The sequence below is a fragment of the Anas acuta genome, chromosome 2 (genome assembly GCF_963932015.1).
Source record: "Anas acuta chromosome 2, bAnaAcu1.1, whole genome shotgun sequence".
NCBI lineage: Eukaryota > Metazoa > Chordata > Aves > Anseriformes > Anatidae > Anas > Anas acuta.
This window is the reverse complement of record NC_088980.1, coordinates 131,818,754-131,836,943: the sequence shown is the minus strand read 5'-3', so window position 1 is coordinate 131,836,943 and position 18,190 is coordinate 131,818,754. Positions and strand designations below refer to the sequence as shown.

Sequence of the window (18,190 nt, the reverse complement as noted above, 5' to 3'; positions counted from 1 at the left end):
ATAGGAAATAAAATTAAGGTAGGGTGGAAGGACATGTCAAAGATCACAAAATAACTAAGGTCAGAGGCGGTATAATCCTTCCTATTTCTAGTCCTGTGTTCCACCCACTGGACTGTAATACATTTGTAAATCTTTCCACATAAATCTCTGAGACAGCAGGAGGAATCCTCAAGACAACAATCCAGAAGGAAGTCTATTTCTGTTTGACAATTTTTGACAGAAAGCCAATCCCACTTCAGCTTCTCTCATGAATAAATACATAGATATAATCCTTCAAACTTAAATAACATTTTCCATCTAAGGGTATCCAAATGCTTATCAAATTCTAGATGCTTACATTGCACAACAGATTTAGTGACCCTTAAAGAAACATCACTTGACTAAAGAAATTTCTCATTGCTCTTTCAGTTTACACTGAACTCAAAGTTGTGAGACCCAATTCTAAGATTCCTGGACCTTTTTAGTAGAACTAGCTGGACCATCTGTCCTTCTCTAGCACATGAAGTATTTTGTACTTCCAAATGGATGAGGTGCTGGTAAAGAATATTTTAATGTAATGTTAACATTTTATAGGAAAAACAGAAGCTTGAAAACAGGCCACAGCAGCCATTTTTCTGGTATATATTTATAATTTTCCAACAGTCTTTCTGTTGACATAATATGACAGATTCAATGTGGTGTCTGTATTTACCCAAACTATCTAAATTTCTGACTTCCTTTCAGTCTTCTTGGTCTATGTTTTACTGACACGGTCAAAAACAGACCATGCTTAGTCACCTCTGTGTATAACACAAACACTTTTATTTTTTGGAACAGGTGAAAGCAGGATGTTGGTATAGTAACTCCGGAAATTCCAAGACATTTTTCAAATTAACTGATTTTGGAATACGGCCTGTAAAGTAGTGAATGCATTTGTCAGCTTAACTCAATTGCTCAATCTCTACTTTGAAAGTTTAACTGATTTTCAGAGCACCACATAACATGCTCCAAGAGCCTTTGTCCTTTTAAATGGTCAGAACTTTGTGTCTTTCATCTTGTTAAATAATCAAGTATGGAACATAATACTTTTTTTGGACATTTCAAAATCTCCTCCAAAATAGTTACAGTAGTTTCTAATTTGCATAGATTGGAAATTTGATACTAAAACAAGAATTACAAAATTAGTACATTTTCCTTCTAATTGATGAATCCCTTTAGAAAACTGGTTTTGTCATGTAAATTACTGTTATAAATGGCTCAGGATTCAAATTAGGATTAAATAAAAAAATAGGATTTATTAAAAGAATATAAAGGAATAGAGGTAAGCAAACAGCGCTGGGTGCACCGGGAGTCTCTGCTCCACCAGGACGCACACCAGTTACATCAAGCAGCTGATTTTTATGCACCTAGACTAATACATATTCATTACTACTTCTAAAAAAGTAGATTATTATAATTAGCTTCCGGGGTCCAGTTCCTCCTACTGGAGCATGCGCATCAGTCTCCTCTGGGGGTCTCTAGGGGTCTTTCATGCTGAAGGCTCGTAGTCTTCCTCTCACCCTTTGTACTTACTCGGCACTATTCCAAGTTTATGGAACACTCTCTGTACACTCTCCGCAGGTCTTGTCTCCCAACCGTCCTTCAGCTTCTTTTCTCTTCCTCTTAATCTCTTGGCCCCCCTGGCCAGATACCAAGGATCCCATAACAGTCACCAGCAGTCACCGGTTATTATCAGTTGTTCTGAAACTCCCAAACAGGTTGGCAACTCACGAGCAATTAAAACATTCTTTCCCAGCTATTCACAGTCATCTACATAACATCTATAGCAGTGTTAAATCAATCTCGAAGAAGACAGAAAAGAAAAACTGTAACTGTTAGAACTAGAAGTCAGGAATAACAAAAGCAAACAGGTTCATAAATTTAAGGAGTGTTTTCTGAAGACGTGATAAACTGACTGGAATGAGGGGGAGACCGGAGCACACTGCATCTGTGGTTCAAGAATTAAATTGCCAGTGCAGGGCCCAGAGGCAGGCAGGATTCAAACAGAATTATTGCAATTATTACATTATTACAGACTTATTTATTTATGGACACGAATTTATGGACACGAATTGGAATTGTTAAAACATTCCTCACAATCCCTTATCTTCTTTTTAATATCCCCAATTCGTGTCTCTTCTGTTATTAATAATTGGATTTCATCAGTTTGTTCTCGGTTTGTTCTCCAATCCTTAAGCATCATAATTGACATATTCCCTTCCTTTCTTAATGAAGTTATTACCAATGTACTATTTATCACCCGGCGTATTAATAATGTAAAACAAGGTATCATACAAGGTACAAATAATAACGTCATTACACCACATAACAAAAAAAAAATAACATTCTTCTAACCCATGGTCCACCAGGCAGCCATGAAAATAAATCCCATTCCATATCCTTCCAGGTTTGTGTTGGGACGTGGGCTAATTTTCTAATTTCCTTGGTTATCTTTTTAACTACTTTTCCATTATCGTCAATTCGTAAGCAACAATTAGAATAATTTAGTTTACCACACACACCCCCTTCTTCTGCTAGTAAATAGTCTAAGACCATTCTATGTTGGAAAATAGCATTCCTCATCTGGGTAGATTGGTCAGCTAAGAGATCCAGAGCTGTTGCTGTTTGATTAGTTATTAATTCGAGAACTGCTTGTAACCTAATTATGCGATTCAAATTATAAATAGGTTCTCAAGCTCCAGATATTACCTCATTTGGATTCCATGTAGCTGGTCCATAATACTGTATGATTCTTTCAGGAGGCCATTCGTTTTCTCTCCATTTTTGAGCACTACCTCCGGCTAAAGAGGTATCAATGTATCGTTTCTCCCTATCAATATCAATATCATCATATAATTTTATTCCCAAGTGATTCCCTTGTATTTGAGATAATAAAAAGAATAAAGGTCTTATGTATCCCACGTAACATACTCCTGACCAATCTTTTGGTAGCCTTTTGTAGGCCCGTTTGCCACATACCCAATAATGTCCTTTTAAAGTCCACACCCCATTTGGAAAAGGACCGTCCCACTCCTTTTTATTCCTTGGGGCATGAAAATACAAGGTGTTCTCATTACCAAGAGGCCCCGTTACAATGTTTGCCTCATTAATGCTTGTATACATACACTTCCAAGCCCCCGCACTAGATTCCCACTCACAATTACAACTAATTTCTCCTTCACGATTTGTCATATTACGAGCTGACCAGAAATGTTTAAAAGAAACTTGTGTCCCATTCTCATTTTGCCACCTCCAGCGGTAGACTTTTACCACATGCTGTTCACTGGTGGTGTTATCACGCTGACAACTCAAAATTTGAACGTCAAATTGTCCTTTTGATTGTGCTCTTGCCATGGCTTTACACCCAGGCCCAAAAAATTCCTTAGATGAGCATCTCAGCCAAGTCCCGTTTTTTTAGCTGGACATGTGTGGTATTCCATTTCCCTTTACTTGCTGTACAGTTTATAGGTTCACATTCAGGATCAGTACATTCATATCCAGGGGACAGAGTCCATTTACAAATGCTTTCTCCTACTTTTACTGTTCCTGTTCGGTTTAAACAATATATACCTTTTCTTGATGAATGCAATTGCCACGGGTCCTCCTCCTCTTTCCAGAACTGTGTTCCATCATGAACCTCACTCAAATTACTAACCCACCACTTAGGTTCGACTGGGCCAGCTACCCAAGGCCAACTTTCAGCTTCTCCTGGTCCTCCACAAACCCAGCAATTGCTAAGATTAAAAGCCTTAGCCACTTCCTCCCCCAAAATAAAAAAATTATTTCCATTGCCCTTGTAAGAATAGTACCAGGAAGTATAACATCCTTCTGCGTCGTCCAGCGAGTATCGTAAAGGTGTGAGAAATGCCTTGGGGTTGGATCCACCTCCAGAATCTGTTTAAACTCGTGTCACTGTTCGGCTTTCGAGAGTGATTCAGCTCCTGGAAAACTAATTACAATAGGTTAAAAAAAAACAACAAAATTCTTACTATATACATACATTTTCCGTTTGCTCATTTGTTTCTTTCTCTGGGACAGCTTGATTTCAGTGCGGGAGAAGTCCGGTAGAGGCCCTCACACTCGGCAGTCAATACCCATAGGGGTTGCCTCCCTCGGTAGACTATACACACCGCAGTGGAGAATCCTGCCCCGGTCTTGCCTTCTCACCTTTCTTCATTGCGGGCTTGCTTGTCCCCTTCTTCTGGTGTTTCATGTAAAGCATGCCCTATTTCCGGAATATTAGTTCTTTTTAGTTTTAATTTCAGTTCCCCAGGAGCGGACTCAACCCTCCAAGTTTTGGTATTTATTGGTCCTTTTACTCTGGATGCATGGGTCCAACCCCTTTCTGCTGTTCTCACAGCTGTTTCAGTAGTCAGTAAAACAAGGTACAGTCCCTCACACCCATGCCCTTGAGCCAAAAGCAAAAAGTCAATAGCAGCTTGATCCTGTAAGAGCGCATGTCGCAGACTATTTTGATCTGGTAACATCTCCTCAAGTATCTCTGTCATGGCATAGGCTTGCTTCTTGGCCCAGCATACCAATTTTTCTAAGTTGTTACGTGCGGCCGCAGATGCCACTCCAAGCACTAAAATTGCCAATGCTGCTCTAGCTGCAGCCCCACACAATTCAACATTATCATTGCTATCCGGTACAAGCAATGCCCATTTATGTCTGGTGATCTCACGCAACTGTAACAAGCTAAGAGCAAATACAATGAGTTTATCTAAGTAACATGGACATCTGATAGCATTTGCAGCGATACCTTGCCAGGCCCTATCCCCACAAATCAGAAAAACATCAGGAGGTAAGGCCAAAGCTGTACAATTGTTCCAAACACTGTAGTTGTTACCCCTTGTCTCCATGTTATGAACCCCTAAACCCTGCTTAGCAGCGTCATTGTAATCACAGGTGTTATTTGTGTTTTTGTACCAGTATGGCCCTTTCCCAGTTCCTGTAGCAGGATTCATCTGATAGCCACGGCTACGTTCACATTTGTAGCCACCTTTCAGGTTGATACAGATTTGACTACAGATACCAGGGTTTCGACATTCATCAATTCCACAGTTTCTCTTTTCTACAAAGTCAAACCCAGCTGGACAGTCACATTCATTTATGTTGCATTCCTTCAGGGGCTCATCACCCCAGTCCTTGCAGTCTCTCTGCTGGTTACACACTTTATTGGTATCTATGCACACAAAGTCAGATTCAGTACACATCTTCTTCACACAAGCACTCTCATCACTGCCATCTGAGCAGTCTTCACATTTTACTCTAGCACCGTTGGAATCAGTGCACAGTCAGGTGAAGGCGAGCAGCAGGCAGAGCACCCCGCACCGTCACCTGTGTCACTTATACTACTCCTATTACCCATGCTGTTAGTGTCAGTGGCATCCTCCTTGTACCGTTTCTGTCTTTGTCTCCCCCTTTTCTTTTTGTCACTGGCCATTCACCACAAATGGATGAGACACATGATTACTAGTTAGGAAAGAGAGTGTAACGTCTGCTATACGGCTGCAGGCAGTGCCAGCTGCAACCTTAGGTTTGTGAAAGAGCCTGCCGGTGGTCATTCGGCAGTGTAATCAGCGTCTCTGCACTCCTGCCCTGCAATAGAGCTAAGTCATCATTAGTAATAGTTATAACACCGATCTGGGGACTAATAGTCTTTTTTTACATTGCAAGATAAACCTTTTATAAAAAGAATGCCAGAGTGAAGCAGCACAGCCGCTGCTGCCGCTGCCTCCATGGTCACGTCAGACAGGCTGCAGGGTCCTGATGTCCGTCCCTCTGCTCTGTGCCGACTCGCCTCACGGTGAGGGTCAGCTACCGGTGTCCACTGACGCCTCTGGTCTCCCGTAGCAGCTCGATCTCGGATGTCCCACAATTACTTCAATTTCCCCGCGTTTTGCAGCTTCTGTCAGGTCTATTCTGTGTCTCTCAGAGCCGTCCGTGGCTCTGCAGCATCTCTCAGGGCTCTCTCCGTCCAGCGGTAGTCCCTCCGTAGTGTCTCGGCTCTCCCGGCGCCGCTCCGGTCTCTCGGTGCCGCTCCGGTCTCGGCCTGTTCAGGTCTCAGCGAGTCTGGGTCTCAGTGAGTCCAGGTCTCGGCCTGTGCGGGCCTCATATGTTGCAGGAAGCATGTCATATCATGCTCCTGCCTTTTTCTTGTCACAGTCAAAACATTTAAGAGCAAAAATAGGATACACAAGATACACAAGATACACCGGGCCCATATATTAGGCACCACCACTCAAAACTTGAATAAAACAGCACTTCTTTTCAGTCTGTCAAGCACTTCGTTCGTCTCTGCCCACTCCCCTTGCGGAGAGTACGGAACAACGGATCGGAACTCTGCACTCGCTTTGCAGCAACGCTGCGTCTCACTCACACAGCACACTCGCACACGGAGGCCTCCAGCACATCTCATTCATACCACAGGAATATAATTTAGAATGATAACCAACCAAATAAGTATTGTCTCTGACTGTGTTCTTCGTGAAGTGACTTGTAACACTTTGTTTCAAACCCTTACATTTACACAAATACTTTCAACACAAAATACATACATAAAAACACACACAATTATTAACACTCCAGTTAGTATCCCTCCAGCAGCCGAAAACATACTGTTTGTCTGCAGTTTCAGGAGATCTCTGCTCCTGCGGTGAGCAGCTGAGAGTGGAGTCCCCTCCGAGCAAAAACACTCAGGGTGCACCTAGGGGCGTCCGCGCTGCAGCTGATCCCGCAGCCGAGCAGAGTGTCTCCTGCCTGGCTCACCAAAATGACTCTCAGAAAGCTGACTCCACAATCAGTAAGATTGTAAAGTAGGTATGTTTACTCAGTTCCGTGCAGCATGGGGCGGGTAGTCCCCCCAAAGTCGTGCAGGCCTAACGTGACAAATTACTTTAGTAAAGAGTTACATATACATAAACATTCCTATACATATGCATAACCTGTCCCTTTGTGAACACTCCTTATCTTAGACCCCTTGGTTAAAGTCTGAACCATGAGGTTGTTTTTGATCTGATTCTCAGGGCCTGAGAGGCTCCTGTTATCTGGAGGTATAAGCGCAGCACAGGCACAAATGGAGCACATATTCGTTCTTAATCAATTGCTCTCTAATTTCTAATTCCAATATTTCAGCTTGCTCTTTTCTGGATCCACGGGTATTCTACTATTAATGTTCAAAGCCTGACCCCGTCCTCCGTGGATCAAAATACAGGGGGTCTTAAGGGTTCTTTTGGTCATTCTATCATAAAATACTGGATCATTTTTAATTTACTCTTTAATTTTCTGGGGCCCCTATTGTTCCAATTTCTAATAATTATTCATAATGGACTTTTTGGTCATATATCTGGTAATTTGCTCCCTTTCTGGTCCTTGGTCTTCGATTTTATCTGACCCATCCGGGAATTTTACTAGTGGCAATTCCCCCAGCCCTTGGCTGCCCAGTGAGAGTGTCTTGCAGGGGGCTTAGGACCTATCACCCACCCACGTATCCCTCTTCTCACCAGCCCAGCCCCCCCGACAGGAGATTAGAACCAGTGAGAAAACAAAAAGACCTCCACGCTGACTTTAGAAGTCTCAGTTACACTCTCACACACAAAAAATGGCAACCGTACCCTTACCCAACCGGACGGTATCTTACGAATCAGTCGTCTTCGTCCAGACTGTCCAGACTCCAATCGGACGGTATCCACCAGCGTCTTCGTCTGGGATCGAACCAGACGGTATCCAAACGACTGTCGTCTTCGTCCGGTTTGATCCCGGACACCGGAATCCAACCGAACGGTATCCAAACGACTCTGTCGTCTTCGTCCGGATCTTCGCGCGCAGAATTACGGGCAAAAAACAGCCGGCAACAAGGGAGCTCAAAAAAATCAAATTCTTTGCTTACCTTTATTCAGGTTCAGGATGGCATTAGTCCCGATCTGACTCAAACAGGAGCCACCAAATGGTGGGGCGCCTCTCCTAGATTAAATCAGAATTCAGGAACTATAGCCATCCCGGACGAGCCCCCAAATTGTTATAAATGGCTCAGGATTCAAATTAGGATTAAATAAAAAAATAGGATTTATTAAAAGAATATAAAGGAATAGAGGTAAGCAAACAGCGCTGGGTGCACCGGGAGTCTCTGCTCCACCAGGACGCACACCAGTTACATCAAGCAGCTGATTTTTATGCACCTAGACTAATACATATTCATTACTACTTCTAAAAAAGTAGATTATTATAATTAGCTTCCGGGGTCCAGTTCCTCCTACTGGAGCATGCGCATCAGTCTCCTCTGGGGGTCTCTAGGGGTCTTTCATGCTGAAGGCTCGTAGTCTTCCTCTCACCCTTTGTACTTACTCGGCACTATTCCAAGTTTATGGAACACTCTCTGTACACTCTCCGCAGGTCTTGTCTCCCAACCGTCCTTCAGCTTCTTTTCTCTTCCTCTTAATCTCTTGGCCCCCCTGGCCAGATACCAAGGATCCCATAACAGTCACCAGCAGTCACCGGTTATTATCAGTTGTTCTGAAACTCCCAAACAGGTTGGCAACTCACGAGCAATTAAAACATTCTTTCCCAGCTATTCACAGTCATCTACATAACATCTATAGCAGTGTTAAATCAATCTCGAAGAAGACAGAAAAGAAAAACTGTAACTGTTAGAACTAGAAGTCAGGAATAACAAAAGCAAACAGGTTCATAAATTTAAGGAGTGTTTTCTGAAGACGTGATAAACTGACTGGAATGAGGGGGAGACCGGAGCACACTGCATCTGTGGTTCAAGAATTAAATTGCCAGTGCAGGGCCCAGAGGCAGGCAGGATTCAAACAGAATTATTGCAATTATTACATTATTACAGACTTATTTATTTATGGACACGAATTTATGGACACGAATTGGAATTGTTAAAACATTCCTCACAATTACCTAATACTGAAAAATATTAGAATAAAAGTATGGGCAGGCTTTACAGTTTTCTCCTAATATCTATTTTGTATTTTGTATTTACAGTTTTCTGTTTAGTTTATAGTCTACAGTTTTAGTTTATAGCCTACAGTTTATATTTATAGTTTTCTCTAATAACTAATTTATATGTTACCTGCATCAAAGGAAGCATAAAGAGGTATACATTTTACCTTTACAGTCCTGCATTCTTCAGTTCAATAAATACCTAGTTTGTGTTTTCAAAAAAAAAAAACAGCACTCCTTCACATGGACAAGTAAAAATTTTTGTATTTCCACTTACAATAATATGACCAATTGAAAATCTTGTAAGTATTTGAATGTCAGGAAGCCAATAAATTAAGAATGTTTAAGGCCAGAAGAGATATTGTTTCACTTACAGTGATATCTACTCTCGGATCTCATTTCATTAGGCTTCAGTGGTGACTTTTTTGCCTATGTGAAAAGTATTTCTGCATTAAAAAAAAAAAAAAAAAAAAAAAACATCAACTAAATAACTAAATTCTTCTGGAAATATCTTAATTTTTTTAACAAGCTTTTACAATAATAACAAAGCCTAAAGATGGTTCCAGAAACCACTAAAAATCAGAGTAGCAATAAATGTTCTTATGGAATTAAATATGTTATAAAAACTTTGCAGTTTGGATTTAGCTTTTCAACTAAATTAGTCTAAGAATGGGAGATGTCCACCAAGCCTCCTTTCAAATTGCTTAGCTGCATTTCACATTTTTTGAGCCAAAGCCTCTAGAATATTCTGAGACCAGATTTCTAGAAATTAGTAATAAAATGTGTTTTATTAAGTGGCTATAGAACAGAAGCAGGATTTCAAAATTAAAATGAGCAGTTAACTGTAGATGGGATGGAATCCCAAATAAATGCATGTTATCTTCACGGATTTCACACAGATCTTGAATACCTGCCTTAAAAGAGAAATTTATGTATGTTTACCACAGGAATGTCATAAGTATGGCTCCTACCCCAAAATAGTCCTTTTAGCTGTGTGAGGTTCTTTACAGGTTCAAGTCTGATAAATTCAGCATCTTAGTTATTCCCAAGGGGATTAGTTAGGAGAAAGTATAAGTAGTTTTCTGTGCTTCTTAATCCAGGTTCCCTCCTAACTCATACATGGGTTTCTGCAGGGAATTATAACTTTCTGATTCATCTTGTATGGCTTCTTCCACAGGCAATAGTGCAGTGCACTGCTGTGTGTGTCTCTGTCTATGGCATAAATTAATGGGACAGTAGAGGAATTACTCCTTCAATCTGGGATCTTGAATACCTGCCTCAAAAGACAAGCATTCTTTGTAGAGCATAATACGTTGTAGAAAATGGACTTTTATTATTAGCTTCTTGCCCTATATATGCTTAATGATGTCCCCCCCATATGAAAACTGCAGAAAGGCAGAAATTAAAAAAGGAAAAAATCTTGCTTCTACTACTCTACTCTTTCAAGCATGTAAGTGACCAGTTTCAGTTCCATCAATAAAATAGTAATGCCTTGTACATGAGAAGAAAATGAGATCCTCTCTGGTTTTGGATTTATTGTCAGTAAATGGACAAAGACCGTGCACAATCCTGTGCCTTTAAATGTCATGAGCTACTCTAGGGAAAGGGAAGTTTCATGTCAGGTTTGGTGCCATCAAAATGTTTGTTCTCCTACATATTCTTTCATAGAGACATTCTATATTCTCCTTTTTCCCATTCAGTTAAGGTTTAGCCTTTCATTTCTCAACTTTAACAGCAGTTGATCATGTAAAAATAAAGAAAGAAAATCTATGAACTGTCTGACTTGAAAAATGTTCCCCAATAGATGTTACTTAAGGGAGAAATTAAAAAGAACAACATCAGAAATAATGCAGAAAATTCTTGCTGAGCTAAGAATTCTCTGAGTACTTACATACTCTCAGCTGTGCTGAGGATGGGCCAAAGACTATCTCAATGTAATACCACCATTGCTTAATCCCTTCTATGTGTTAAAGTGAATGGCTCTTCTCCTAATTTTGAAACTCTTCCCAATGTAATTATTTTAACAAAAATGACGATTCAGCCTTTGGAATTTCTTCAGCAAATCCTTTTCTGATATTATTTATTGTTGCACTTACTGCAGCATATAATCTCCGTGACAAGTGTATCCTGATAATGTAATTAGATACCACTAAGCAATTGTGTTTATGTGACTGCTTTTTCAAGATCTCGTTGCAATTATAATGCAAGTCCCAGAAGACTTATAGTAATAAGACGATGTTATTCCTACACATATTTCTATCTCTATGTGCAATCAATTTTCCCAAATTTCAGCTACTGAGTTACCTTTTTTCTTCTTTTTTTTTTTTTTTTTTTTTAATTTTTTTTCTTAGCAGGTCTGTACCTTGGTATAAATTTGAGAAAATTTAGGCAAATTAGTTCAGTTCTACCTCAGACTGAAATATGGGAAAAGCCTGTTTTCCCTGTATTTAGAAATGACTTGATGATTATTTCTCAACATTTCAAGAACATACCAAACATTGGAGCAAGAACCAATGTTTTGATGGAGATGTGTTTTATGCGAAGCATACTCTTTTGTCTCCCCTGTGAAAATAAACTCACTCTTGGCAGGGCTACAAACCTTTGTAAAACTCACAGGTCACGTATTATCAGATAATTATTTAGAGATTTCCTTAAAAGCTAAGGATGTAATAAGCAAACTTCTGTCTGAAGCTTTGCAAGTAATTTTATCTAAACCTCTGTATGAAGGGTCACATTTACTGAGATGTATTTTCTACTCATTTAGGCTGAAAACAGCCCTAAACCTAAAACTCCTGCTCCCAAGGGATGCCTTGGAACTACTAAACCTTGATATAAAACTTGCTCTGCTTTCAACTTCCATGGTGTTTAAAAGAAAATAAAACATATAAATATGTTTTATATATAACCTCTTTATATATTTATATATATTTACATTTATATAAATATATATAAAAATTTACATATTTATAATTAACCTATTTATATATAAATAGGTTCTGTTTCTTTAAAGAAAAATTTAATTATTGGCAACTCTCAAAAAGCAGAAATTTCTACCTCACTGCCTCTTCAGTTGACCCCAGCTTTAGGCTTTAGCAGCTTCCTGTTGACTCTGCTGACTACTTCAAACCCCACTGTTTAGTAAATTGCCCTCTCAAGAGTATTTTTAATACATTTGGTGCACTGATTGAAAGTGTAGATTGTGCACCTGAGGCTTGTGACCCAGAGAGTCAGAATACCCCTCAGTACTGCTAACCTAACCTAAAGTAGTGGCAAGTCTGTGATGAAACTTGAACTTGCATTTGGGAGTCTCCATCATTCTCCATGGTAAGTACAGAGTCAATCTTTTATACTCTCTAAACCACAAATGTCTCTTTCTTGATAATTTAGCTTCTTATCCTTATTTTTCTTCCATCTATAAAGCTGAATAAATGCAAAAAGGCTGTTATTGAAGCCCAGATAAAGCAGTTGTAGGGTTCTTGTCTTGGAGAGCCACTGCTTCACATAGAGTCCAAAACTTAGGGTTATTTGGGACATAGTAATTTTGGGGTCCAAATCAGAAAATGTCTGTTAAGATTTGGCAAAGGAAAATGGAATTTTAAAAATGCATGCGTTATGCACATTTCTAAGTGACTAAAAAAAAAATAGTAAAATATCTATCTGTAAAAGACTAAGAAGATGAGATGTATATAACCTGTAAAAATTATATCCTAGCTCTCTTTATGGACTAGGGTTCCCAGATTTTGTTGTATTAAACCATCAAAAAGGCACATCATCCTCAGTCTGTAATATTGCTTTGTTAATAACAACAACAACAACAAAAAAGTGATAAAGAAGATCAATGATGAAACCCAGAAGAAAAAATAAATAAATGGGGGCGGGGCTAGAATTAGCCTGGTCAAAATCAAAAACTTATCTGGAAAGTCATATATCAGCAAAGATAATAAGAATCTCTGAATGTGAATATTAATGCCTAAATAACAGGTGACCACTTAACGAGCTATTCTGGACATCAAAAATTACATAAAAAAAAAAAAGTCAAAAAGCTTATAGCTATTAAATAACAAGTAGTTCAATATCTATAAAAATGTTAAGAATTTTACTGCGGAGCAGCTTTATATCCAAAGATTGCTTCTGGTATTAAACACTGAAAAATATTCTTCTGTCAGAAAGCTAGGTAAGAAAAAGTGTTCCTAAGAAAAGTGGGATTATGAGATTAATTTTATAATCAAATAGTTTCAAAATGATAATGACAAAAGATGACATTAACAGTCCAAGACAACTGCTTGGTCTGCCAGCATTGCTGCCTAATCCCATACTGTTATGGGATTTAATAAGAACATCGTAATTTAATGAGAAGCAGGAGGGTCTGCCCCAGCAAACTCCATCAGAGAATACATACAATATAAAAGTTTGAAATTATAGCATTTACTAGTAATATAGAAAGGATTTGGTACTCTTTAAAAAGAAGCTACTACTCCAGAATAGATTCAGCAGTCATTGCACATGTCTGGGAAACTCAGAAAGATAAAGTGTTATTAGAAATATGACTTGTATTTTTGTTTCTTTAAATCTACACATAACCCATTGTGAAAACCTATATATCAAAACTAATAATAATTAAAAAAAAAATCTGCCTGAATTACTCCCATGTAAATGGATCTGAGAACATAGTATTACTTTTCCTGCCTACATCATATGCTTTACTGTTTTCAGCTACCTACTTGCATTTTTTTAAACATGGAAAGTGTTTCCTGTAGTAATTCCACCTTTTCTCAGTTCAGTTCACTTATAGGTACTAGCAAATCTTTTCTGGGTCCAATTAGATGCTTGAGATAACAAAACATTAAGTAGGAGATTAATCACAAAATATATTCTCTGCTTTATCCTTTGACATAACTGCTTCATGTTTAACAACTGACATTGGTGATTATGTGTGCTGGTAATTCAGATCTTAATGGAGCTCCCTGCCAAGACACCCACAGGAGCTGGCACAAGGCCTAGGCTGTGGATGGATCAGAAATGGCGTGTATTTGGAATCAAGTAATTCTTGTGGTGAGGATGACGGCTGCTTCGTGTTAGCTGAAGGTATGGAGAAGTAAGGACTACTTTGCTCGCCCTGACCCTCTTATGGCAAAACATATACCTGGCAGAAAAGTGTATCATACCACTGAAGTGAATTAAATTGTGCCTGTTTATGCACTGGTTATAATTTGGCCTTTACTTTCAATCTCACTAATAGACTAAAGCATTTGAGAGCCAGTTATTCCTAACCAGATATATATTTTGCTACTGTCTCACTAATGTAGACCTTGAATTTCTGCCAAAATGCCTATACCAAACTTAATTGAATAAATATTAGAATGAATTTGAGTTTGAATCATAAATTCACCTCTGAGGAAGCATCTTCGAGTATCAGCTTTCATTTGCAGGTGATTTTTTCTCAGAAGGCGACAGGGAGCCACTCATTCTCCTCGAATCCTTACTGATAGGCAGAAATCATCTCCCTGTTTGGCTTCTGCTTCTTTTCTCAGTTCATGAAAAGCTGTTGTCTCTACTGGCATATTTATTGCTGCTCTTGCAGATATATGAACTATCCCAAGCACAACCTGACCACAGATGGTATAAAGCTCACTTTAATCAATCTCTTGCTGTGTTCCTGGAATCAGAACTGGCCTGGCCCCAACTTCATAAGCTTGTTATGTCAATGCCCAGACTGTACAAAACATCAGTTGCACGGGGCACTAATCTGTTTATTTTTGTACAATGAGCTATAGACTATTTTCACAATGCAGCTTTCACATGAGAAAATGTTTGTGTGCTGTTCACTGATACTTTGCTATTTCAAGGGCCACTAATCATTCTAGCCTGAGGGATTCCAGAGTGTTAGTACTTCTCATTTCCTAGCAGGTAAGCAGCTGATATAGAAAGCTTAGATCTTTCAAAAGACTTTTTATGTCCATTTTGTGGAAATCCTTTGCTTAAAGATAACTATTAAAGCAGTGGGGATTGGCCTGATAACCAACTGGATAAGACTAGTCTAGAGAGATATATGACTCAGCTTTGAGAATAGCCCTGCTGAGACTGGCAACCATCTACAGCTGGCTCCTTTTGTCCTCTCATGAGGGATATGCAAGGTCAGTGCCTGCCATCGTCTGTCACTCAGCAGTAGGTGAGCAAAAGGCCTGACTATTAGAGAAAATACTTTGGATATGAGCCAGAAGAGCAGCTCCCTTATGGGTCCTTTCTGACCTGCCTGTGTACATTATTGGTTTAAAAAAAAAAAAAAAAAAAAGGCAAGTGAACTACCAGCGTTTCGTAACACTGGGCTGCTGCTCAGCATTTGGTTTAGAGCCTGTCTCTGGACAGTGGTAACAACTGTGGGGTAATGAGCGGGTTCAAAATGTGACAAACCAAGTTATTCTTACTCTTCTCCGTTGAGCACTTCAGGTAAAGGGAGCACAATTCTTCATTAATATCAGTGCTGAATAGAAATACTTCTGCTGGTAGATGCTGGCCTGGAGGAGGGAACCACATAAACATTCCAAGTGTTCTAGAGAAGTTCTTTCCATTTGAAAATCTATTAGGTTTAGATCTTTAGACTTTTCTTGCCATCTTTTTCCAGAAAAAAAAAAAAAAAAAAGAGAGAGAGAGAGAGATGGAAAACTTCTGCTTATTCCATTTTAGTATTCAGCTAGATTCAAACCTGAACCTTAAAATTAGTTACAGTGAGATCATTATTTCCAAGCTGAAAATGAGGACATAGCACCAGGGGCTGCAATGTATGAGATGGAAAATACATTTTCAGTGCTCTGATTTTATTTTTTTAAACAGTTGATTGATTTTTTTTTTTTTCCCAAGGTCTGGAAATTAAAGAAAATTATGTCCAAAATAGAGTAGTGAATAGAGATGAAATGAAACAATCAAATGTGAGACTTAAATGAATGCACCCCATTGTTCTAGAAGTTGTCTTGTGCCTGTACAGCTTACTACATGGATGATATTTCCTGGGTGACCTGCTCTAGGTGGCTCTGCTTGAGCAGAGGAGTTGGTTCAGATGACCTCCAGAGGTCCCTTCCAACCTAATCATGTGATTCTGTGATGCTGTGATATCCGTCTCTGTAACTGTGCTCTTGGAAAGACAGAAATTTCTATGTAAGTGATATCACAGAATCATGGAATTATTTAGATTGGAAAAGACCCATAAGATCATCAAGTCCAAGTATCACCTAACACTACCAAGTCCACCACTAAACCATGTCTCTAAGCAATACATCCACACATCTTTTAAGTACTTCCAGGGATGGCAACTCTATCACTTCCCTGTGTAGCTTGTTCTAATGCCTAATCACCTTTTCCATTAAAAAGTTCTTCCTGACATTGTATTTACCTAACCATGGTCTCTGCAAAGAAATTCTTCCTGATATCCAATCTAAACCTCCCCTGGTCCAACTTGAAACTGTTTCCTTCTGTGATAATAATTGTCATCTGAGAAAAAAGACTGACACCCTCCCCTTTCCAACCTCTTTTCAGGTAGTTGTAGACGTCAAAAAAGTCTCCCTTCATCTTTCTTTTCTCTAGACTAAACAACTCCAGTTCCTTTAGATGCTCCTCATATAATTTTGTTTTCTAGTAATCAGCTTTATTGCTCTTCTCTAAATGTATTCCAACAACTCAATATCCTTCTTATAGTGAGGGACCTATAACCGAACACATTATTCAAGGTGTTGTCTCACCAGTGCTGAGTACACAGGGACAATCACTTCCCTCATCTTCCTGGCCACATTTTTTCTGATACAAGCCAGGGCGTCATTGGCCTTCTTGGCCACCTGGACACTCTTCTGGCTCATGTTCAGCTGGCTGTCAACATGGACCCCTGGGTCCTTTCTGCCTGGCAACTTTCCAGACACTTTTCCCTACATCTATACCACTGCATGGGATATGATACACTGAAAGAGAAAACCAAATTTCACAAAGGTTATAAAAATCATTCAAACACCTCAAGTAAATCACGCTATTGCAAAATTTAAGAAAGTAGAATCAGGTAAAAAAAAAAAAAATATATATATATATATGTTAGTTGATTGTCTAATGAGGTATATTCAATCCTTAAAATTACTGTAGAATCTGAAAAATTTTAATGTATTCCATTAGTTTCTTATTCAAATCAAATCCCAATAAGTTTAAATGCGACTGATTTTGAAGATCCAGTCATGTAGGAATAAAAACATTTTTAAGGCCTGGAAAAATAGTGTCTAAATATAAAATCTTTTCCTGATAAAAAATATGTCATTTGCACATAAGTCCTACTGAAGAAGCCAATGACTCAAAAAGATGGAGGATAAAGCTCTGTCAGGATAATATCCTGTTCATCACCACTCTCACAAAGTCAATTCAACCCAGTTTTCTTGAATGGAACTTCTTGAGATCAATTCTGCAAGATGTTCAGTCCTCATAACACCACTAAAATTAAATTCCTCTCTTGACATAAATTTAATATTTATTTTTTTTAATTTCTCCATCTATCTAATATGGCTGATAGGATTAAAGAATTTTTCTAAGGTACTTAAGTCATTTTTGGGTACAAAGTAGTTTGAAATGAAATCCTTCTTAGTGCATAATAAATTGTAAAAAAGTTATTTCAGTGCCTGTGTAAGGTAGAGTAGTTGAGGAGGGACAATACTACTTATTTCTTCTCTTTTCAATATTAAAAATAGTTGTGAACTTCAAATGAGAGTAGTCTCTAAATGACCACATTTTTTCCATTGTGTTTTAAAGTTCTTTTGACTGCACTTAGGTTGCTTTAGAGCATCCTTAACTTCTTCTTTTCCCAGCCTAATATAAAAATAAACTATTATAGGCAAAACAGCCCTATATATTTTGCATGGAAGCCGAAGTGACCTAATCTGTTGTGTATAAAAAATGTGATTGTAGTACAATAAAAGGTAAATTTGTACAAGACAACAGGGTTGCTTTAAAGTAGGAGATTGCCAGTGTTTAATCAGGTCAGTAATGGTTTTGCCTAACTGAGTTCTAACAAACTCCAAGGATGGAGATTCCATAATCTGTTCCAACACTTCATTACTCCTTACTGAATGTTTTTCATAATCTCCAACCTCAGCATTCCAAGCCTCAGCCTCTGGCAGGCCAATCAGTCTGTTTGGTCCCTGGGAAAATAATGGAAAGAGCCTTTTTGGTACACATTCCTGGGCACACA

General features: G+C 38.8%; 1 long non-coding RNA gene across 1 annotated transcript; it reads right to left on the bottom strand.

Annotated features, from left to right (window-relative positions):
- Positions 1 to 1,254: 1,254 nt before the first annotated feature.
- Positions 1,255 to 8,920, bottom strand: LOC137851263 (uncharacterized). Its single transcript, XR_011093093.1, has 2 exons — positions 7,635 to 8,920; positions 1,255 to 3,967 (listed from the first exon to the last, which is right to left on the bottom strand). It is a non-coding gene; the product is annotated as an uncharacterized lncRNA (long non-coding RNA).
- Positions 8,921 to 18,190: the final 9,270 nt, after the last annotated feature.